Source organism: Cajanus cajan, chromosome 7, assembly GCF_000230855.2.
Source record: "Cajanus cajan strain Asha chromosome 7, NIPB_CcT2T_4, whole genome shotgun sequence".
NCBI classification, from domain to species: domain Eukaryota; kingdom Viridiplantae; phylum Streptophyta; class Magnoliopsida; order Fabales; family Fabaceae; genus Cajanus; species Cajanus cajan.
The window spans coordinates 33,523,277-33,548,609 of NC_138523.1; the positions used below are offsets into that span (position 1 = coordinate 33,523,277).

At 40.8% G+C, this 25,333-nt stretch overlaps 1 protein-coding gene and 1 pseudogene across 2 annotated transcripts in view; both read right to left on the reverse strand.

Annotated features, from left to right (window-relative positions):
• Positions 1 to 1,609: 1,609 nt before the first annotated feature.
• Positions 1,610 to 25,333, reverse strand: part of LOC145949528 (uncharacterized) — a 35,565-nt gene continuing 11,841 nt past the window's right edge. Inside the window, exon 2 of one of the 2 annotated variants that reach the window (XM_083059533.1) lies at positions 1,610 to 1,838. The gene's annotated coding sequence lies outside the window, so the exon portion shown is untranslated. Of the gene's footprint in view, positions 1,839 to 24,569; positions 24,703 to 25,333 lie in introns of those variants that run through there. The other variant, XM_083059532.1, reaches the window with a different exon arrangement.
• LOC145949960 (secreted RxLR effector protein 161 pseudogene) lies at positions 24,003 to 24,668 on the reverse strand (annotated as a pseudogene).

A 25,333-nucleotide genomic window follows, 5' to 3' on the forward strand; every position in this document is an offset into this window, starting at 1 on the left:
GGCTCTTTGTAGCTCACTTCCCTCCATAGTTCAATTTGTACTCTTAGACCTCCAAGTGCCAAGTCTAACACTTCAAAAAAATATTATTTTCCTAAAAACTATTTTTGTGTGAAAGTACTTTTTGTTTAAAATGTCTCAAAACTCTGACCCTAGTGAAAGTGATAGCTCTCCAAAAATCCTTTCTTATATCACTAAAGAGCTAAAATCACTTAAAGTATGGAGAAAGAAAGAGGCCATACAAAAAGAGAAGGAGAAAATTGAAAGAGAGGGCCAACTTGCTTTCTTAGAGCAGGAATTGAGACTTCTTAAACAAGAAGAGGAAAAAACTCAAAGAAGATATGAGAAAACAAAAGAGAAGGAGTAAGAGCTCACACTCTCAATATTCTTCTCCCAATGAGAGTCTAAATATGGGAGACCACTATCAACCTACCTCTAGGAGAGCCATCAAACCTAGGAAAGTCAAAGTTGACCTCCCATAATTCTTTGGGAAGGATGATGTTGAATTATACTTAGATTGTGAGATGAAAGTTGAGCAACTCTTTGCTTGCCACTAGGTAACTGAAGAGAGGAAAGTCCCTCTAGCTACCCTTAGCTTCCAAGGGCATTCCATGTATTGGTTGACGGCCTTAGAAAGAGAAAGGCGCCTCCATAATGACCCTCTTATCCAATATTGGAATGACCTTAGAAGTGTCATGAGGAGGAGGCACATTCTCACCTATTATGGAAGGGAGCTTATGAATAAGCTCCAAAGGCTCCAACAAAGAGGTATGTCTATAGAACAGTACATGCAACAAATGAAGCTTTACATGATGAGGGTTTGTATAAGAGAAGAGGAAGTTACAACTGTAGCTAGATTCTTGAGTGGTCTTAACTTAGAGATAAGAGACTAAGTGGAGCTACTATCCTACATGGACCTAAATGACTTGGTCCAACTTTGTGTAAAGGTAGAACAATAGAAAATGAGAAAATTCTCTTTTAAAAGAGAAAGCTCCCACTCTTCATCTCTAAGGAAAGATTACAAGAGGGAGGGAAAGTCTATTAAAAAGAAGAAAAAAATTGAACCCTCCAAAGATCTAGCTAGAAAAAAAAAAAAGACAAGGGAAAAGGGAATGTCACTCCACACACTAGTTCTAGGACTAGTGATATTAAATGCTTTAAGTGTTTAGGGAGAGGCCACATTGCCTCCCAATATCCCACAAAGAAAATTATGATCATGAGAAAACATGACACTTATAGTAGTCAAGAAGAGACTACTACTTCCTCTAGTGAAAGTGAGGAAGAAGCAAGTGAGCATGAAAGGAACGTGTAGGATACTTTTCCTTATGAGGGGGAGCTCTTAATGATTAGGAGACTCCTCAACAACCAACCTAGTGGTACCCTATTACAAAGAGAGAACATCTTTCATACAAGATGTAATGTTTTAAACAATGCTTTTTCTCTTATTGTTGATAGTGGATCATGGTGCAACTATTGTAGCACTAGGTTGGTTGAGAGTTTGGGCTTAACTACTAATGTAATGACATGCCTTAGGCCGTCACATCAACAACCAATATGAAAACTAAAATAAAGTAATATATAATAAAGAAAATAGAGCAAAAGCCAACTACACTAGAGTGTAAATATACAATAACATATAAATTGTTTTCATCATATAAAACATAATTTTATAAAAGAGTCATCCTCAGCAAGGTTATACAGTCATCTAAAAAGAATATAATTACAACATCATGAAAGTATCAAAATAAGACACCCTAGGGGCTTGTCAAGCTCTAAGTCTAGCCACTTCTCAAAGCAGATACCCAAAAGAATCCATGTCATCCCAAAGCCTCACACCTGACCTGCTCCCCCACATAGTGAGATCATCATAGTCCACATCATGGAAATATAAGAGTTAGCACGTATAAAATCAACCATAGTACAATAAAATGAAATATCATTAAACTAGATATTCATCAACAATATGTATCCATACCAAGGGAATGACAACATTCTAACAAGTCATTTCCATGCCAAATATAAACCAATCCAATTTCCAATGTATACACATCCATGCCAATGCATACATATCCTATGATAATAAAGAATCCATAACCAATGTATACAATCCATACCAAATGCATACATATTCCACATCCAAACCAAAGTCACACCATTGTATAATCCCATGAAGTAGCCAACACACCCAAACCAAATGTTGACCTCAACACATCCAAACCAAGTGTTGAATTCGTGAACATGTCACCTGTCCATGTCACACACCTAACCTCTCATGGAAAATATACAGTTGGGTTACGTCGTCACGTAACCCTGGTGATTGCGGCCACTTCATCCATCGGTATGACCCGGCCTTACCCTCATGCCGGTAACAAATAGAATACTTAAAGGAGTACTTCAGAATCCACCTAACATCTGAAGTGATTTATTATATAATCTTTGGAAAAGTTCCATATTGGAATCCTCACCATGGGACTCCTAAATTCCATATTTTCCCAAAGATTATATCCTGATCTTACTAAGAGATCTCCCAATCCATACCATAACCTTACTCCTCTAAGTCCTATTAGCTTTCCAAACCAAACACACATAACATATTACATAATTACATACAAACTTTTCCATAATCATGCCAACTAAACTAAATCACGTGAAATGGTAACCTTCACACAAAATAGCATATCAGGAGTTATACTACTCCTATCATGCTCATACTTATCTCATATGAAAGATAAGAAGATTTCCTACAACTCTTATGAAGACATCAAGTCCTAATTTCATCATCTACTTTGTTCAAAATTCTAAAAACCGCAATAGATATAACCAATGCTGGCAGCTTGACCCCTATTTACTAAAACAGTCATATCTGGAGTACTATACCTCCTTTTTGGGTGATTACAACGCCATTGGAAAGCTAACATCCAAGGCTACAACTTTCATGAAAACTTAAAGACCAACATACTCACGTTTAGCGCACTAATATCCTGCCCAGAGCAAAACTCAAATAGAGACCTACAGAGGTCTTAGTGCCCGGTGCATTTATCCTACGCCCGGCACAATTCCAGATAGAGACTCCCAATAAGTCTCCACGCCGGGCATGCTCAGATTACGCCCGGCGCAATATTAGTAACCAAAACATAAGGACCACATCTTATAGTGCGTCCGGCATGATTCACTCAAGGATTCCCATTTCAAATTGTGCGCGGCGCGACTTGTAACATTGTTAAAAAAAAAAAAAAAAAAAGAGGTTGATTCAGTAGCCCAGAACGGGCCGTTCCCAAACTGGAACGGGCCGTTCCAAGCTACTGAATTGAACTACATATTGTAGTTGAGAACGGGCCGTTCTGGCAAGGAGAACGGACCGTTCTGGAAGGAGAACGGACCGTTCTAGAGGGAGAACGGACCGTTCTGGAGGGAGAACGGACCGTTCTGGAGGGAGAACGGGCCGTTCCGGAGGGAGAACGGGCCGTTCCGGATGAGTTCCGGAACGGGCCGTTCTGATTTCAGAACCGGCCGTTCTGGGCGTTAATTTTGTGCGTGATTTGGGAGTTCGGAACGGGCCGTTCCGAATTCGGTACGGGCCGTTCTGGGCCAATCCGAAAGTCTATAAATAGGGGGTTGGGGGCCTTCAGGAGTTTTGGAGTTTTTAGAGAGAAGTTTTAGAGAGAAGGTCTCTGGGTCAGTGAGCTCCTTTCTCTCCCAAATTTCTCTGTTTGACTCCTTTTCTCCTCTAGATTGTAGACCCCTAAAATTGTCCGGGTCGGAAATAAGACTCGAAGACCCTCAAAGATCAAAGGAAAGTCAACCAGGAGGACTCCTAGAAGGCCAAAGGATGACTATCTGTAGGTTTAGAGGTCTTAGAGTAGCAAAAATAAGCAAATAGGAAGAAATAAGCTCAGTACGGCCTGTTTGAGACTCAGTACGGCCCGTATTGAAGTTTTGAACTTCAATACGGCCGTACTGAAATCAATACGGCCGTATTGAAGGTTTTGAACTTCAATACGGCCGTATTGAATTCAATACGGCCGTATTGAAGAACAAATCTTCAATACGGGCCGTATTGACCCCCAATGCCCGTACTGCGCCTGTTTCCTATAAATAAGACGTCATTGGACGTCATTCCACACTTTTCCACACAGTTTTGACTCCCTCCTTGAGTTTTCTGGGGTTTTTGAGCAGTGTTCTGCCCTAGAAATCTCTCTGGGAGTCGATCCGACGAAGTTCTGGAATTCCGAGCATTTAGCTTGGAGATTCGAACCTAGTCGAAGGGAAATCCTCCGGATTTCCGTAGTCAAAAGTTTTTAGGAAGGAGCGAGCGAGCTTGTAGAGCGAGGGAACGCCAAAAAGCTTCCCAGTTTTACGAAATATATAAAAGCACGCTTCAAAGGTTTCTTCTTAAATCCTTCCTTTTACTGCTTTCTGTGTGCATATTTAAACTGTCATCATGTAGATAGTTAATTTATAATCGCTTATAATAAATAGGGGTAATTTAGTAATTTTACGCTATTATTTTAGAAATAATCTGTCATAGGGAACCCGAAAGGGGCACTGTGGGGTGCTAACACCTTCCCCACGCGTAACCGACTCCCTTACCCAACTCTGGTTGTAATGGCCAAAGTTGATTTATAAAATCAATTGCCTTATCCCTTTTTCCAATGTTTTGAGTAAAACATTGGTGGCGACTCCACGAACCCTCCTTTTACGAAAACCACTAATCCATGGAGGGTCCCGCTTGGGATTAATATGGATTGGTGAGACATTTAATAAATAAATTGGATAAGATCGACAAGGTCTCAGTTTGAGAACAAGTCGTTCTAATAATCCAATACATTTTCAAAACTAAAATAAAAGCGAGCTCGACCGTCTTCGCGACCGCCGAGGCCCGTTTGGGCCGGTGGCGACAGATGGCGACTTCACTGGGGAAGCCTCGAGAGTCAGTCCCATTTAGTGACAGATTATTTTTAACAAATAAAAGTTAAAAATTACTTCATTACCCCTTGATTGTATGATAATATGATTTATTTTGTGGCTTTAAATAACTGTTGTATGTTTAAATTCCGCAATTGTTTGAAATACAAACTGTACACAAACCTTTGCACACAACAGTTCCCTCTATACCCGGGGGCATGAGTGATTAACCATAGGGAGTGGATGTTAGTACGGCCGGTTGAATGGGTCTATAGGAGCCTACGAGACCGTTGTCGGAAAAACATCACTCAAGGTGATAACCATGAACTTGAGTCCGACAGTGTGTTGGAGCTTTCCATCGACTTACGACGAGAGGAATTGGGTCCCTATAATGGGGGCACCTTGGGGGCCTTTGACCAAGTGAGAACAGTTAGATCCTCCTTGAATATGCACTTTTCTGCAGGAGACCCCTACCTCGTGATTCGCTCGTGACTGTTCGTGGATGAGTGAATTGTGTGTGCATTTTTATGTGACATTGTATGAGCATACATTGCACCTTTTAAACATACAACATTCTTTTTTAAATAAAAAATAATAAATAGGAATAAGGATCTTCTAAGTACATGGTGTTAACGTCTACCTTCATTGCATTCATATAGGTACTTTCCCTTTTCACCCAAAAATACAAAAAGATACAAAATATCAAAAAAATAATGATATTTACCCAAACCAAGCAATATCATGCATCATGTTAGGAAAATCCCAAAAACATGATAATGCTTAGTTGAATAAACACAATGCATGCATATTCACCACCATCATCTCATATCATGCATATAGATCATGGAGGGATCTAGGAATCATTCATACATCTCTCCTAGTAATCCATTAATAAACATTAATAAAAAGAAAGGATTAGTCGATGCGTATGTTCAAAGAATGGATCGCACGCCGTTCGTTATCAAGTGTAAGCCAACAACCGTGCCAATCGAGCGCACATCAACTCCGTTGTTGGTAATCAAGACGAATAAAGGGGAAGGTCCAACACCATTAAGGATCACAGTTCCAAGGCCTTTCCCTTGCAAATCAAATAAGGCTGTGCCGTGGATATACGACATCCACTCTTCTGCCGACAGCGATATCTCCAACATCGCTGGACTTGGGGGCATAACTAGGAGTGGCAGGATCTACACTCCCGAAGATCTTTATGATAAAGCCCCCAAGAATAAAGAAAAATAAGAAAAGAAAACCGAGGAAAAAGAATCTGAGGAGGAGACAGACGAGCTGTTAAAGTATATCCGACAGAGCGAGTACTCCACCGAGGATCAACTTCATAAGACGCCAGCAAAGATTACGCTGTCGTCGTTGATCCGAAGCTCCGAACCGCATCGACAAGATCTGTTGAAAGTCTTGAACAAGGCATATGTGTCGCACACTATCTCCCAAGACAAGTTTGAGGGGATTGTTAGTCACATCACGGCTAATGATCACCTCACCTTCATCGATGAAGAAATCCCCGCCGAGGGATCAAACCACAACAAGCCCTTGCACATCTCTATAAAGTGCAAGGAGTATCACATCGCTAAAGTCTTGGTAGATAATGGATCTTCCTTGAACGTAATGCCAAAAAGAACGCTCAAGCAATTGGCAATCAAGGGAGTCCAAATGCGCCCGAGCAACATGATCGTCCGAGCTTTCGACGGTTCTAAAAGAGAAGTGGTGGGAGAGATCAATCTTCCAATCCAAATTGGACCCACTATCTTCAACGTCGAATTTCACGTGATGGACATTACTCCGACATACAGCTGTCTCCTTGGCCGACCTTGGATTCATGATGCAAAAGCTATTCCTTCTACGCTCCACCAGAAAGTCAAGTTCATAGTGGGTGACAAACTGGTGACTGTACAAGCTGAAGATGACATACTCATCAGCAAGCCATCCAACATACCTTATGTGGATGCAGCAGAGGAAGCTTTAGAAACCGCCTTCCAAGCATTGGAAATTGCCAATGTTGAAACGTTTCCCCAAGAAATGAAGAAGGTAGCTCCATACTTGCCAGAACAAGGATTGGGCAAGTACTCCCAAGGAATCCCGGAGCTACCTATTATCAAGGACAATCCGGGGAAACAAGGGTTAGGATACAACCCTGTTAAAGATCAAAGAACGAAGAGGAATCAAGATCCTTCTCGACGTTCTTTAAGCCAGATCTTTAGGAAGGCTGGTTCACAAACGTCAAGGCCAGCTGTCGTCATCAAGTGTCCTTTTCCTTCTAATAGGGATGTATAGACTCAGTGACTATTAGAGATCACTCCTCGGGGACAGCCCGACCCCCGAGCCTCGATAGGGCACATGTTTCCGCTGCGATTATAATAAAATCATTCTTCATTAATTCTTTATTGCTTCTTTTCTTGCTTGCAATAAAATTCTAGACCACATTATTTTAACCCTGTTTGAATAAACATGAATGAGGTTAAAATCATCTTAATAATAATAAACCCATAGCATTTTTATGTGGAAGTGTGTGTGTCAACTTGGAGCACCTTTTCTTGGCCTCAATAAGTGCCATCATGGATAAAGAAATCCTAAAGAGCAAAAGACCCGCTAGGAATCCCACAAAAGGGTGACCTAGGCAAAAGTTAGGGTTACAAAATAAGAGCAAAAGACCCGCTAGGAATCCCACAAAAGGGTGACCTAGGCAAAAATTAGGGTTACAAAATAATGAATAAAAACAAAAGCCCGCTAAGACACCACAAATGGGTGTTTTAGGCAAAAGTAAGAGCCATCAAAAAAGGAAAAAACAGAATAAATCCATGATGGTACCATCAATTGAATTCAACAAAGGGGCTCAAGAAAAGCTATCCAAGTTGTCAAAGCACAATCATTAATAACAAAGATGTGCTTAACCTCATAAGTGTTTAATCAAACAAGCCTAAACACAATAAGCCTACCAATGGCCAGCCATTCTTACAAAATCCATTTTTCAAAAATAAAATAATCCCCTCTAAAACACAAACTTTTGAAAATATATCATTTCCTTCTTTTCTCTCTTGTCCCAACGATTTTTGAATAATCTAGTGGAAACATGGAGATATAGTGGTCAATAGGAGGGTTGACATATCGTCTAAAAGAAAGGAAGGATCATTTGGTTGATGACACCAAAATCAAATACGCATCATTCCTCGGTAACAGAAACCGGCAGAGCACAGCTCGTCTTGAGGAATGGCAGAATCCAAACAAAAACGCATCGGTTAATTCTTTTGAAAAATGAATCAAATAGAATTAGGTGCATCATACTGCATACATGCATACAGATGATAGGTGTAATGGAAGATCGCTTATTCTCTGTTTATTGAAAAAAACAAAAATATATATATATATATAAACTTCAGAAAAACAATACGCCCGTATCGTGTTCAGTATGCCCGTACCAAAATTAGGGTTATGAACAAATTTTCAATTCAATACGGGCATACTGAAATGAATAACGGCCGTATTGGCAATAACAGAAATCCTCCCTCACATCAATGACAAAATTCCTCCAAGAAGAAGAGGATAGGGGAAGCCATTCATTTTTTCCAAAAATAAAATAATTAAACTTGCATTTTGTGCATCGCGCACAATTAATTGCACATTCAAAGACCTCATCATGAGGCAATTGCATAAAATAGAAAAAATAGAAAAATTGCTTGTGTATGACAGCAGCAAACAAAATGCAAAGATTCAGAAAATCAACAGCGTCATACAGAATAACTGAGCCTGGAGAGGCTTGCCGAAAAAATACTCTCAAAATAACTGAGCCTGGAGAGGCTTGCCGAAACAATACTCCCACAGAATAATTGAGCCTGGAGAGGCTTGCCGAAACAATACTCCCACAGAATAATTGAGCCTGGAGAGGCTTGTCGAAATAATACTCCTTCAGAATAATTGAGCCTGGAGAGGCTTGCCGAAATAATACTCCTACAAAATAACTGAGCCTGGAGAGGCTCGCCGAAATAATACTCTCTCAGAATAACTGAGACATTTCTGTACAGAAAAAGCCGAAAAACAACAAAAAAGGCAAAAATACAGAAAAAGCCAAAAAATGACAAAAAAAGGCAAAAATACAGAAAAAGTCAAAAGTCGACAAAAAAAGACAAAGATTTCACATCTTTCAGAATAATTGAGCCTGGAGAGGCTTGCTGAAATAATACTCTTTCAGAATAATTAAGCCTGGAGAGGCTTGCAGAAATAATACTTCCTCAGAATAACTAAAGCCTGGAGAGGCTTGCAGAAATAATACTCCCCCAACTGTACAGAGTAAATGAGCCTGGAGAGGCTTGCTGAAATAATACTCCCCAGAGATATTTCAACTCAAGCTCATAGAACAAATCCCCAGCGAGAGTTACCAAAGCAAGATCGTCAAAATCCCCAATGGAAGTACGATCTCCCAAGCAGAATATCCAAGTCAAAGGACTTAAACTTCCTCAGTGAAGATAGCTCTCCAACTCAGGCGTTGAGTGAATCTAAGCCTGTAGAGGCTTCCTAAATAATACTCTGGGATACATAAGATCCCTCATTCCCCAATCGCCTACTCAGAGGCATCCCTGCAAAAGGAGAAAAATCAAAAAAAAAAAAAAAAAAAAAATATCAATAAATATTCCCCAAGCGGAATGCGGCATCCAGCCAAGCACCAAACATCAAGGTTATTTGCCTAACAGAAGAGGCCAGTCAAGAAATGAATGACAAAATCCCCAGTGGATAACAGCCTACGCAGAGGCAGCAAAAATCAGAAAACCCAAAAGAGATACCCGAATAAAGATAACCGGGATACTCCACCAACGTCAAAGGACGTCAGCCAAACATAAGGCATCGCTCAATTCAAGAAGAGCATCTGTGTCTACACCCCAAGGAAACAGAAATTCCTCAATGGGTACCAACAATGCAATGCAAGTTGGGGCACAGGAACCTATGAATGACTGCACATCCCCTAGACGGATCCCTGCGTTATCCAGCCCTCAGCGGCACAAAATCAGAAAAACAAACCGTCGAAGCAGCATTGTGGACTGTGGAGACAAACTATACTCAACTGCCTCATGTTGAGAGGCAGGGCCTGGAGAGGCAATACTCAACTACCTCATGTTGAGAGGCAGGGCCTGGAGAGGCAATACTCAACTGCTGAATGTTAAGAGGCAGGGCCTGGAGAGGCGATACTCAACTACCTCATGTTGAGAGGCAGGGCCTGGAGAGGCGATACTCAACTGCCGAATGTTAAGAGGCAGGAACTGCTGAATGTTAAGAGGCAAGGCCTGGAGAGGCAATACTCAACTGCTGAATGTTAAGAGGCAGGGCCTGGAGAGGCAATACTCAACTGCTGAATGTTAAGAGGCAGGGCCTGGAGAGGCGATACTCAACTACCTCATGTTGAGAGGTAGGGCAACTGCTGAATGTTAAGAGGCAGGGCCTGGAGAGGCAATACTCAACTGCTGAATGTTAAGAGGCAGGGCCTGGAGAGGCAATACTCAACTGCTGAATGTTAAGAGGCAGGGCCTGGAGAGGCAATACTCAACTGCTGAATGTTAAGAGGCAGGACCTGGAGAGGGTAAATTCAACTGCTGAATGTTAAGAGGCAGGACCTGAAGAGGGTAAACTCACACTGCTGAATGTTAAGAGGCAGGACCTGGAGAGGGTAAACTCAACTGCTGAATGACCTGGAGAGGGTAAACTCACACTGCTGAATGTTAAGAGGCAGGACCTGGAGAGGGTAAACTCAACTGCTGAATGTTAAGAGGCAGGACCTGGAGAGGGTAAACTCAACTGCTGAATGTTAAGAGGCAGGACCTGGAGAGGGTAAACTCAACTGCTGAATGTTAAGAGGCAGGACCTGGAGAGGGTAAACTCACACTGCTGAATGTTAAGAGGCAGGACCTGGAGAGGGTAAACTCACACTGCTGAATGTTAAGAGGCAGGACCTGAAGAGGGTAAACTTAGCTACCGAGGTTGTCAGGAGCGCCGAGGTATGCAACAACCTGGAGAGGTTACTCAACAATTTTCCACCGGAAGACGCTACAAGTCAGAAGGTCGGCGCATCACCCGGACAATTGGGTCAACTCCTTTACTTGTCAGCCGGTACACCAAAAGACCGTTTGACTAAGTAAAGGGGGGGCAGCTGTAGACCCCTAAAATTGTCCGGGTCGGAAATAAGACTCGAAGACCCTCAAAGATCAAAGGAAAGTCAACCAGGAGGACTCCTAGAAGGCCAAAGGATGACTATCTGTAGGTTTAGAGGTCTTAGAGTAGCAAAAATAAGCAAATAGGAAGAAATAAGCTCAGTACGGCCTGTTTGAGACTCAGTACGGCCCGTATTGAAGTTTTGAACTTCAATACGGCCGTACTGAAATCAATACGGCCGTATTGAAGGTTTTGAACTTCAATACGGCCGTATTGAATTCAATACGGCCGTATTGAAGAACAAATCTTCAATACGGGCCGTATTGACCCCCAATGCCCGTACTGCGCCTGTTTCCTATAAATAAGACGTCATTGGACGTCATTCCACACTTTTCCACACAGTTTTGACTCCCTCCTTGAGTTTTCTGGGGTTTTTGAGCAGTGTTCTGCCCTAGAAATCTCTCTGGGAGTCGATCCGACGAAGTTCTGGAATTCCGAGCATTTAGCTTGGAGATTCGAACCTAGTCGAAGGGAAATCCTCCGGATTTCCGTAGTCAAAAGTTTTTAGGAAGGAGCGAGCGAGCTTGTAGAGCGAGGGAACGCCAAAAAGCTTCCCAGTTTTACGAAATATATAAAAGCACGCTTCAAAGGTTTCTTCTTAAATCCTTCCTTTTACTGCTTTCTGTGTGCATATTTAAACTGTCATCATGTAGATAGTTAATTTATAATCGCTTATAATAAATAGGGGTAATTTAGTAATTTTACGCTATTATTTTAGAAATAATCTGTCATAGGGAACCCGAAAGGGGCGCTGTGGGGTGCTAACACCTTCCCCACGCGTAACCGACTCCCTTACCCAACTCTGGTTGTAATGGCCAAAGTTGATTTATAAAATCAATTGCCTTATCCCTTTTTCCAATGTTTTGAGTAAAACATTGGTGGCGACTCCACGAACCCTCCTTTTACGAAAACCACTAATCCATGGAGGGTCCCGCTTGGGATTAATATGGATTGGTGAGACATTTAATAAATAAATTGGATAAGATCGACAAGGTCTCAGTTTGAGAACAAGTCGTTCTAATAATCCAATACATTTTCAAAACTAAAATAAAAGCGAGCTCGACCGTCTTCGCGACCGCCGAGGCCCGTTTGGGCCGGTGGCGACATAGATCACTAACTCCTTCTGACTTTTCTTGAAATTCAGATTAGAAAGCTTGTTTTGGGAGGACTGAAGTTCCGAGTTGAGCCTCGAGGGGAAATTATACTTTTGTTCAGTCTTTGGCTATCTGAGCCAATCTTCAGGTAAGGGAAGCTAGAATGTTTGTTATTTAAGTTGCATGTGAGTTTAGAAACTCAATTGATGCATGAAAGTTGAGGATCCATGGCTGGATCGGAGAATTCGCTAATTGTTCAAAGTCTTGGAAAAATAGGGGTTCTAGTGAATTTGATGCATCAGATGGGTGCATGTTGATTCTAGGTTTATTTAAGTTGTATGGAGTCTATGCATTGTATTTTGTGTTTGCATGTGGCTGGATTTGTTGGTGTGGATGAGAGTTTGTGAACTCTGTTATTGGAATTTAGGCCGGGCGCAGGTTGAATGCGCTAGGCGTGGATGAGTCTTGGGACTCTCAGGCTGAGATTAGGCTGCGCGAGCTCAGGCTACGCCGAGCGTGAATAAGTTTATGAATGAATTGATGTTTATGCATGTTTAAAGTTAAAGTTTTAGATCATGTATGTATGATATATGATGTATGGTGAGGTGTGATTCATATGTATGCTTTGTGATGATACGTATGAATGTTTGAATATGATATGACATGCGTATATGTTCATATGAGTATGATTGTTGATCATAATGGTGGGCAGACCATTATGATGTATGATGCATTATTGCATGTGATGTCTTATGACATGTGTATGATTGTTGATCATGATGGTGGGCAGACCATTATGATGTATGATGCATGATTGCATGTGATGCCTATGGCATGAGTCTAGCCTAGGACTTGAGGAGAGGAAAAATATTTTCGAACTGGAAGAGCTCACATAGAGTTTCTTGAGAGTGGTGCTTGGATAGACCACTGATATATGAGAGTGGTGCTCTGGGAGGCCACTGGATTTGGGAGAGTGGTGCTCAGATAGGCCACTAGGTTGGGTGAGTCTCCTCTAAGTCCTTAGCTAGTGTTGGAGCGGGGTATGAGGTCGAGGGTTATTCCCTTAACCAAGTACTCGGGAAGGTGCGTGGATCCTTGCGGATAGTCGGTGGGCGAACTCCACAATTGACTTGGTTAATGCATGCCAAGGTCGTGGTAAGCCCGTACCCAGCTGTGCTATACCTGACGGTGGATCTGGACTTCCAATTGTGTAAGTGACATCATCCGAGTAAACCCGAGGGAGGATTATATATCCTGTTTAGCTGTGACCGAGCGGGCGCATTGGGCGTGAAAACGGTTGGGGTGGTTTCGGTAGGATGGAATGTCACTTATACAGCTCTATTGTTGTGGAGATCTCCTAGGTGTATGCGTGACGACGCATTAGATGATTGATATGCATTGATATCTGTCATGAGATGCATTTATTGTATGATTATTAATATGATGAAGTGTGGTGTTTGACTTCATGATTGGTGGATTGTATTTTATGCATGAGTAGTATTGGATAGAGTGTATGGTGTGACTCTATGAATACGATTGTGTAATATAGATTATTATGATTCATTTGTGAATTCTAGCTTACCCTTCTGTTTCCATGTGGTGGAACTGCGATGATCATACTTGGTATGGGAGCAGATCAGGGCTAGCTTGGAGTCGAGGTGACCGCTGCGAGACGGGGAGTTTGATCCTCGTGTTAGGGTTACCATTTTGGGTAGTGATTTTTGTCTGTTTGACCGGCACTAGGAAATATTATTTTTGGGATGACTGTACATATATGACATTTTATTTTGTATTTAAAGAATTTGGTTATTTTTATTCTTATCTATACCTGTATGTATGAGTTATCCAATTTAATATTTTCCTTAGTTCACTAGTAGTAGTGCGATTCCACTAAGTGTAGAGACCATGGCGGGTCGTTACACTTTTATGGTATCAGAGTCGGTCGAGTCTGTTAGGATGCTCTGTGGGGAGTGATCCTTCTATGTTTCTGTTGTGTCATATCTTTGATATGTGTTAATTTTGGTGAGTTGTAGTGGTAAAGTGTTAGTAAAAGAATGTTTGAATTCTTTTAGTATGGTGAGGTCTCAGTTTGATCATATCGCTAGAACTATGGAGATGATGGCCATAGTGATGCAATAGTAAAGTGCTTACTTTGCTTAGATGGAGGTGGGTAGAGCTGCGGTTGAGGCAGCTAGACCGGTGGTCTCTCAGGCAGAGTTTAGGAGATTTTAGCTTCTTCAGTTCAAGGGGGATTCAGATCTTGATGTGGCATATTAGTGGTTGTGTGAGATGGAGAAGATCTTCAGTGTTTTGAGATCTTCTGAGGAAAGGAAGTTGGCCTATGCAATATGTATACTGGCAGGCGAGGCTGAGTACTGGTGGAGAGACACCAAACAAATGTTAGAGAACAGGAGTGTACCTGTTGATAGGGATTGCATTAAGAGAGCCTGTCTGTTCTAGATTATGCTATGAGGTTTGAGCATTTAACTCGTTTCTACTCTCAGGCCATATCTGAGGCTTGGAGATGTAGAAAGTTTGCAGAGGGATTGAGGCACGAGCTGAAGAGGGTCATAGTCCCTATGTCCATAGTGGAGTTTCCTGCCTTGGTTGAGAAGGCAAAGACTGTTGAGAGTTTGGAGGGTGGTAGTAGCAGTGGTAAGGCTGCTAGAGTTCAGGAGGGGAGGCCAGTAGAGGGGACCCTATGACAGACCGGTATAGTCTCAGAGAGGAGCTGTTAGTAGAGAACCTCGACCTGTTACTGCTCAGGGCGGAGCACAGTCGGTGCGGTACTACAGATGTGGAAGAGCACATATGGTTAGAGATTGTTCTCATCCGGGGAATGTTTGCTTCAGATGTGGTAGGCCAGGCCACATCTCTAGAGATTGTCAAACACCACCGACTTCATCTGGGAGTGCCCCGAGGCCACCTAGACCTACAACTGCGGGGAGAGTGTTTACATTATCAGGTGCAGAGGCTTCCACTTCATCAGACTTGGTGAAGGGGATAGGGAAGGCAACAGGTGAGGATGTTTTATTTTTGTTCGATTCTGGTGCCACACATTCATTTATTTTTGTTGATTGTGTGGGGAGATTGGGTTGTTGGTGTTTGCAGGGCACGTTGTTTTGTATGTATCTACTCTGGCTTCAATTTCTTTGATGACATTGGAGATGTGTGTGAGATTCCTAATAGAGGTGTTTTGGTAGGAGGTTCTGAGTGAACCTGATTGGGTTGCTCATGATAGATATTAACATAATCTTAGGGATGGATTGGTTATCTGTCCATCACATCCTTATAGATTGTGCTCGGAGAAGATTGGTATTTCCTCAGTTGGAGGATGAGGTGTTGTTGTCAGCGGGTCAGGCTGAGTAGTTGATGAAAGATGGAGCTGAGTGCTTCATGTTGTTTGTCGTTTTGAATGATTGAGATGGAGAGGGCCATCACTGGGATTGAGATTGTCAGTGAGTTTCCTGAGGTGTTCCCAGATGATGTGTCGGGATTGTTACCTATGCGAGATGTTGTATTTAGCATTGACCTGGTATTGGGTGCAAGATCGGTATCAGTGGCTTCTTATAGGATGGTTCAAGCTAAGTTGGTAAAGCTGAAGAAACAGATCGAGGATTTGTTGGAGAAATAGTAGTGAGGTCCAATGTTTCTCCTTGGGGTGCCTTGGTATTGTTAGTAGAGAAAGATGGTGGGGCCCGTTTGTGTGATTATCGGCAATCGGTAACTGAATAAATTGACGATAAGGAATAGGTATCCGCTTTTGAGAATTGATGAGTTGATGGATCCACTAAGGGGAGCTTCGATGTTTTGATGATATATTGGTGTATTCTAAATCTTTGGAGGATCACTATGAGCATTTGAGGTTGGTTTTACAGGTACTGAGAGAGAGGTAGTTGTATGCCAAGCTGTCCAAGGGTGAGTTTTGACTGTCTGAGGTGAGATTTGGGGCATGTGATATCGATAGAGGGGATTACAGGAGATCCAGCCAAGGTGGGGGCTGTGATCCAGTGGGAGCGTCAGAGGACTGTTACGGGGATTAGGAGTTTTGTTGGGTTAATGGGTAACTATCAGAGATTCATGAAGAGTTTCTCTCGAATAGTAATGCCTTTGACTTAACTGACTTGGAAAGATCAGCTTTTAGTTTGGATGGACGCTTGTGAGCAGAGTTTTCAGGAATTGAAGGAGTGATTGAATACTTCTCCAGTTTTGGTGTTACCTAATACTGGTGAGTATTTTGATGTGTGTTGTGATGCTTTTCACCAGGGGTTGGGCTGTGTGTTGATACAGGAAGGAAGAATAGTAGTGTATGCTTCGAGGCAACATAAGACTCATGAGAGGAATTATCCTACTCATGATTTGGAGCTTGCACAGCTTTGGTGGTTGCCTTGAAGTCGTGGAGGCACTATCTGTATGATGCGAGATTTAATGTATTTAGTGAGAAAAAAAAAGTTTGAATATGAGGCAGAAGAGGTGGATGGAATTCCTAAAGGACTTTGATTTTAAGTTGATGTATCATCCTGGGAAGGCGAGTGTGGTAGCGGATGTATTGAGTAGGAAATCCATTCATGTGTCGGTTATGTTGATTAAGGACTTGGAGCTGATTGAGTAGTTTAGAGATTTGAGACTAGAAGTGGAGGTTGTCCAAGATCACATTAGTTGTGGTATGATCACCATAACTAATGATTTCTTAAGACAGGTGGGAACTAAGCAATTACATGATCTAGAATTGTTGAGGATTTTGGGATTGCTTGGTATTAAGAGGGCAGCTGTTTTTGAGCTTAGTGCTTTGAGCTTAATGCTGATGGAGATTCTCAAGTGGAAGTGTGATAGTGTCACTAAGGACTTTGTGGTTGAGTTGCCTAGGATAGCTAGGAACAGTGACTCTATCTGAGTGATTGTTGATAGGTTGTTAAAGTGTGCGCACTTTCTTCCTATCAAGAGGTGGTCCTTGGAGAGGCTTGCACAGTTGTATATCAGAGAGATAGTACGGTTGCATGGAGTGTCTTACAGTATTATCTCTAACAGAGATCCAAGGTTTACTTCCCGGTGGGCAGACTCTGCATAAGGCTTTGGGAACAAGGTTGAGGTTGAGCTCTGTTTATCATCCACAGATAGATGGTCAGTCGGAGAGGACAATTCAGTCAATGGAGGATCTCTTGAGAGCTTATGTGTTGGATCATCTGGGTAGCTGGGAAGAGGTGTTACCATTGGTAAAGTTTATTTATAATAACAGTTATCACTTGATTATTGGCATGACACTTTTTGAGGCTTTATATGGCAGGAGGTGTATGACTCCATTATGTTGGTATCAAGAGGGTGAGCCAGTAGTGGTTGGTCCAGAGTTAGTTCTTCAGACTACTGAGATGGTGAGATAAATTCAGCAAAGGTTGAGGGCTACCCAGAGTTGATGAAAGTCCTATGCCGATACGAGGAGGAGACCTCTAGAATTTGATGAGGGAGAGCATGTGTTTCACATTTTATAGTTGAGGAAGTAAATCCCAGATCTGAGTCAAGTAGTAGAGATGGATGAGGTGCAAGTTAGAGAGAACTTGACCTATGAGAAGAGACCGGTAGCTGTGGTTGATCACAAGTTGAAGAAACTTTGTGGCAAATCCATCAGCTTGGTGAGAATTGTTTGGGATGCAGCTACTGGTGAGGTTACCTGGGAGGTGGAGAGTCAATTCAAGGAACAGTATTCATTCCTCTCTTCAGGTAGACCTATTTTCGGGGACGAAAATTCCTATTTGTTGGGGAGTATTGTAACATTGTTAAAAAAAAAAAAACAAAAAAAAGAGGTTGATTCAGTAGCCCAGAACGGGCCGTTCCCAAACTGGAACGGGCCGTTCCAAGCTACTGAATTGAACTACATATTGTAGTTGAGAACGGGCCGTTCTGGGAAGGAGAACGGACCGTTCTGGAAGGAAAACGGACCGTTCTGGAGGGAGAACGGACCGTTCTGGAGGGAGAACGGGCCGTTCCGGAGGGAGAACGGGCCGTTCCGGATGAGTTCCGGAATGGGCCGTTCTGATTTCAGAACCGGCCGTTCTGGGCGTTAATTTTGTGCGTGATTTGGGAGTTCGGAACGGGCCGTTCCGAATTCGGTACGGGCCGTTCCGGATCCGAAAGTCTATAAATAGGGGGTTGGGGGCCTTCAGGAGTTTTGGAGTTTTTAGAGAGAAGTTTTAGAGAGAAGGTCTCTGGGTCAGTGAGCTCCTTTCTCTCCCAAATTTCTCTGTTTGACTCCTTTTCTCCTCTAGATCACTAACTCCTTCTGACTTTTCTTGAAATTCAGATTAGAAAGCTTGTTTTGGGAGGACTGAAGTTCCGAGTTGAGCCTCGAGGGGAAATTATACTTTTGTTCAGTCTTTGGCTATCTGAGCCAATCTTCAGGTAAGGGAAGCTAGAATGTTTGTTATTTAAGTTGCATGTGAGTTTAGAAACTCAATTGATGCATGAAAGTTGAGGATCCATGGCTGGATCGGAGAATTCGCTAATTGTTCAAAGTCTTGGAAAAATAGGGGTTCTAGTGAATTTGATGCATCAGATGGGTGCATGTTGATTCTAGGTTTATTTAAGTTGTATGGAGTCTATGCATTGTATTTTGTGTTTGCATGTGGCTGGATTTGTTGGTGTGGATGAGAGTTTGTGAACTCTGTTATTGGAATTTAGGCCGGGCGCAGGTTGAATGCGCTAGGCGTGGATGAGTCTTGGGACTCTCAGGCTGAGATTAGGCTGGGCGAGCTCAGGCTACGCCGAGCGTGAATAAGTTTATGAATGAATTGATGCTTATGCATGTTTAAAGTTAAAGTTTTAGATCATGTATGTATGATATATGATGTATGGTGAGGTGTGATTCATATGTATGCTTTGTGATGATACGTATAAATGTTTGAATATGATATGACATGCGTATATGTTCATATGAGTATGATTGTTGATCATAATGGTGGGCAGACCATTATGATGTATGATGCATTATTGCATGTGATGTCTTATGACATGTGTATGATTGTTGATCATGATGGTGGGCAGACCATTATGATGTATGATGCATGATTGCATGTGATGCCTATGGCATGAGTCTAGCCTAGGACTTGAGGAGAGGAAAAATATTTTCGAACTGGAAGAGCTCACATAGAGTTTCTTGAGAGTGGTGCTTGGATAGACCACTGATATATGAGAGTGGTGCTCTAGGAGGCCACTGGATTTGGGAGAGTGGTGCTCAGATAGGCCACTAGGTTGGGTGAGTCTCCTCTAAGTCCTTAGCTAGTGTTGGAGCGGGGTATGAGGTCGAGGGTTATTCCCTTAACCAAGTACTCGGGAAGGTGCGTGGATCCTTGCGGATAGTCGGTGGGCGAACTCCACAATTGACTTGGTTAATGCATGCCAAGGTCGTGGTAAGCCCGTACCCAGCTGTGCTATACCTGACGGTGGATCTGGACTTCCAATTGTGTAAGTGACATCATCCGAGTAAACCCGAGGGAGGATTATATATCCTGTTTAGCTGTGACCGAGCGGGCGCATTGGGCGTGAAAACGGTTGGGGTGGTTTCGGTAGGATGGAATGTCACTTATACAGCTCTATTGTTGTGGAGATCTCCTAGGTGTATGCGTGACGACGCATTAGATGATTGATATGCATTGATATCTGTCATGAGATGCATTTATTGTATGATTATTAATATGATGAAGTGTGGTGTTTGACTTCATGATTGGTGGATTGTATTTTATGCATGAGTAGTATTGGATAGAGTGTATGGTGTGACTCTATGAATACGATTGTGTAATATAGATTATTATGATTCATTTGTGAATTCTAGCTTACCCTTCTGTTTCCATGTGGTGGAACTGCGATGATCATACTTGGTATGGGAGCAGATCAGGGCTAGCTTGGAGTCGAGGTGACCGCTACGAGACGGGGAGTTTGATCCTCGTGTTAGGGTTACCATTTTGGGTAGCGATTTTTGTCTGTTTGACCGGCACTAGGAAATATTATTTTTGGGATGACTGTACATATATGACATTTTATTTTGTATTTAAAGAATTTGGTTATTTTTATTCTTATCTATACCTGTATGTATGAGTTATCCAATTTAATATTTTCCTTAGTTCACTAGTAGTAGTGCGATTCCACTAAGTGTAGAGACCATGGCGGGTCGTTACACGACTAGCCTCGCGCCCGGCGTGATTTGGCAATGGTGGTTCCTAATGAATTCATGCCCAGCGCCAAGAACTGCGCCTGGCTCATTTACTACCAAAAACCCTTGAAAACCTTGAAAATTTCTTCCCAACATGAATCCAATTCAAATTACACGAGTTCAAATTGTTGGATCGAGCGCTTACCACTAGCCCAAAAGCTATAGTAGATAGTCAGGGCGCAACTCTTTTTACTTAAGAGCGCAGCAGTCCAAGCGCCATGATTTGACAGTGACTTGGCCCACCTAGCCTCCGTCACGGGATAATTGATGCAACCCGCAACAATCTCCCCCTCAGCAATTGCCCCGCTGGGTATAGAACTCATGACCTTGGCTCTGATACCACTTGTTAGTCAAGTAGCCTCGTATAACTTAATAGGGGGGGTGAATTAAGTTATCTAATTTTTCTTCTCTTTTTAAGTTTTTCAAACTTCTTTCTTATAAATTCAATATCATAAACAATTTGAATGTAATGATGAAAAAACTTCACAATCAAAATTAAAAGTATAGGGAAAGAGAATTGCAAACTTGATTTTATACTGGTTCGGCCAACCTTGCCTACATCCAGTCCTCAAGTCACCCACTTGAGATTTTTCACTATGCTTGTAACCTTTACAAGACTCAAATTTCCCAACACTTAGGAATTCCCTTTCCTTGTGTTGAGAATCACAGACCACCAAGGAGAACAACACTTTCTCCTTTTACAGATCAATAGTTGAAATGAATGAAGTAGAACAACTCTCTTTGAAGAGTGGATTTTACACTTTGTTGATCTAGTAGAACTCTTTAGATAATATCTGCAAATGATTTTGGCCAAGTGAATGTAAAGATAATTTTTCACAATAGAGTTCGTAACCTTTTTCTGAAAAATTATTGGTATTTATAGATGATTGTTTCATAGGTCATGACTTTTCATGAAGAGTTATGACTTTCTAAAATATTTCAGAAAATTGCCTATGGTAATCGATTACAAGACTTGGTAATCGATTACAACAGTTTAGTTTCAAAAGATTGGAACGTTGCAAAATTTAAATTCAATATTTGAAGTTTATATCTTCTGGTAATCGATTACAGGTAATGGGTAATCGATTACCAGAGTACGTTTCAAATTTGAACATATGAGTATCCATTCTCTGGTAATCGATTACATGTACTGGTAATCGATTACCAAATTGTTAAAACTGAGGATTTGAAAAACTTCTATTTTCAAAAACTTATTTAAAAAATTATATTTGGGTTTTCTTTGAAATTCTTTATTTTAAATGGCCAAGAACTTTATGCAATATTTCTAAAGATTTTTTTTTACATATTAAGCTAGGTTGACAAGACTTATCTAAAATTTTTTGAGACTTTTGTTTCTTGATCACCTTGCTTTAACTTGACCTCTTGTTTTCTTTAACTTCTTTGGCATCATCAAAATCCTTTACATACGTTCTTCCACATTCTCCCCCTTTTTGATGATGACAACATACTGTAAATGGAAAGAAATAAAAAAAAATAGTGTATATCGATCACTCCCCCTTAGTCTCCCTCTTAATAAATCATTGTTTGATGTTAATTTTATTTTATAAAAAATTTGATCAGAAATAGACAGTTGTAGTGACCATGTTAAATTGTTCAAATCAAAATATCCAATTTTGATCAGAAATAAATTATCCCTTTTTCTTCTTTCCTTTCCTCTCCCCCTTTGGCAACATCAAAAGGAATTAGACAATATATAAAAATATAGAATGAGATAAACAAACACCATTCAGAACCAAAAGTCAAATATGTCCCTATACAAAATAGTCAGAGTCAAGCAACCAGAATTACCCTAGAACATACTAATCAAAAGTTTAGAAATGGACTAAAAATAGCTCAAAACAGAAGGTAAACTAAGAGGACAACTATCAGAAACACAGGCAACTAGCTACTCAGAAGGGCGTCTAAGAGATTTTACTTCCTCCTCAAGACGAGTCATGCGAGTGTCAAGAGAATCAAAACGTTCACCAACATAGAACCGGAGATCTCTAATTTCATTGAGAACATCCGAGAGAAGTGCTGATGAAGAATCTTGAGGACGTGGTGATGGAGTTCGATCGTCAGTGTCTACTGCTTGAAAATCCTGCTTCTTGACCCAGGTGTTGTCCAGTGTTTTCTTGTACCCAAAGGAAGCAATTACATTTACCCCAATCTCAAAGACCCTCTTAACTGGAACCCAGGTTTCATCTACCAGAGGAACTTTAAAATGTTCCAAAATAGTAGTTACAAAATGTGGGTATGGAAGAGAAGCATTAACCCGCAAGGCCTTCTTCATTCGACTCCTAATCAGATGAGCCCAGCTAAATTCCCGGCCAGTGATTAGAGCCCATATCAAAATTAAGTCCTCCTCTGAAGTCAAGGCAAGGTTAGTCGTGCGGGGAAGCAGTACCCGAACAATTATGTAATGCATGATTCTATAATCAAATTTCATTGAGCCAGCCAATAATCTTCCAGTCATGTCAGCGTTATCTACACAAATCATACTTCGGGCATTGGGATGGGAATATTCTGGTTTCCATGTATCCGGAATGGTTCCCTCAAACAGAGTACCCTGATCTTTTAATTTTGATAAATCTCCAAACAGAGACTGATTTATCACTAATGGAATTTTTTTAACCTCGGTGTAAAGAACTCCATTCCTGATTTCCAAATTGCTGTAAAAGACCCTGACTAATTCTGGATAAACAGGGTTCTTCATAGACATAAAATCCACCAAGCCAGAATTTTTAAAAATAGTATAACACTCAAATGATTCTTCCTCAAAAAAATCAACACTAATATACTTGGGATCAACAATATTTCGCTCAGAAAATAACTGGTAGTACCTATCTCGTTGTTCGTCTGAGGAGAACAGAGCGAGAGCACGTCCAGTATATGGAATTTGATTCGCAGGAGCGTTGTTGGAGGGAGGTTGTTGATGGCGGCCGGCGGTGGTTGAACGTGAAGAACCCTTATGACATTTTGATGATTCCGCCATTTGAGTGATTGTTTTATAAAATCGAATCGGTAGAATTGAAGAGAATTGAAAATGAAGAAGAATGGAACAAACGGGGTTCGATTTGGTTAAGAATTGAGGAAGATATGGGGATTTGAAGATGGAAGGGCGCGGAGGTTTTTGTGGAGACTTTCGAAAGGAAGAAGACGAACTGCACTCTTTTAAGTGCAGATGAGTCGCGTAATCGATTACATGCATATGGTAATCGATTACACCTTTTAAGATTCTGTGCATTTTGCCACTGGTAATCGATTACATTATATGGTAATCGATTACACTTTACCCAGATAAGTAAAATTGCACTGGTAATCGATTACACTACTATGTAATCGATTACATATACCAGAACAAGCAAGTACGCACTGGTAATCGATTACATGACCATGGTAATCGATTACACTGAATAAAATTTAATCATTTCCTTTGGTAATCGATTATATGTACCTGTAATCGATTACAAAAATGAAAAATGTATCTTTTTGCTATAGGATCAAAAAATAATGTGAGAAGAGTCTAGAATCCCCAATTCTTGTCTAATTGAAAAGAAGTTTTCTTTTGGTAAGGGCTTTGTGAATATATCTGCTAATTAATTCTTTGTTTCAACAAATTCTAGAACACAATCTCCTTTTTGAACATGATCCCTAAGAAAATGATGTCTTATCTCAATATGCTTTGTTCTAGAATGAAGAACTGGATTTTTAGAGAGATTGATAGCACTAGTATTATCACACTTAATTGGAATATGATCTAATGATAAACCATAATCAGATAATTGTTGTTTCATCCATAGTATTTGTGCACAACAACTTCCAGCAGCAATATATTCTGCTTCAGCAGTAGATAAAGCAACACTATTTTGCTTTTTACTATGCCATGATACTAAAGCGGATCCAATAAAATGGCATGTTCCACTAGTACTCTTTCTATCAGTTTTACACCCAGCAAAATCAGAATCGGAGTAACCTACTAGATTGAAAGGCATGTTTTTAGGATACCATAGACCTAGATTTTGGGTTTCTAACAGATATCTCATAATTCTTTTAACAGCACTCAAATGAGATTCTTTAGGGTTAGATTGGTATCTAGCACATAAACAAACACTAAACATAATATCAGGTCTACTTGCAGATAAGTATAAGAGAGATCCAATCATACCTCTATATTTCTTGACATCTATGGATTTTCCCACTTCATCTTTGTCAAGGTAGCAAGTAGTGCTCATTGGTGTTGCCATTGATTTAGCATTCTCCATTCCAAACCTTTTGAGCAATTCTTTACAGTATTTGCTTTGATTAATAAAAATTCCATTTTTAGTTTGCTTTATTTGTAGTCCAAGGAAAAAATTTAGTTCTCCCATCATGGACATTTCAAATTCACTTTGCATATCATTTGAAAATTCCTTGCACAAGTAGTCATTAGTAGCTCCAAAAATAATATCATCAACATAGATTTGGACTAAAAGGATGTCATTCATTTTTCTTTTGATAAAGAGTGTAGTATCAAATTTTCCCCTTGTAAATTCTTTTTCCAAAAGAAATTTACTAAGTCTTTCATACCATGCTCTAAGAGCTTGTTTTAATCCATAAAGAGCCTTTTTCAATTTAAAGACATGTTTTGGAAATTCTGAGTTCTCAAAACCGGGGGGTTGTTCTACATAAACTTCTTCTTGAATAAAACCATTTAGAAAAGCACTTTTAACATCCATTTGATATAATTTGAAGTCCATTATTGATGCATAAGCAAGTAACATCCTAATGGCTTCTAGTCGTGCTACTGGTGCATATGTTTCTTCATAATCTATGCCTTCTTCTTGATTATAACCTTTAGCAACTAATCTAGCTTTATTTCTTATGACTAAACCATGTTCATCAAGTTTGTTTCTAAAAATCCATTTTGTTCCTATAATGGGATGATTAG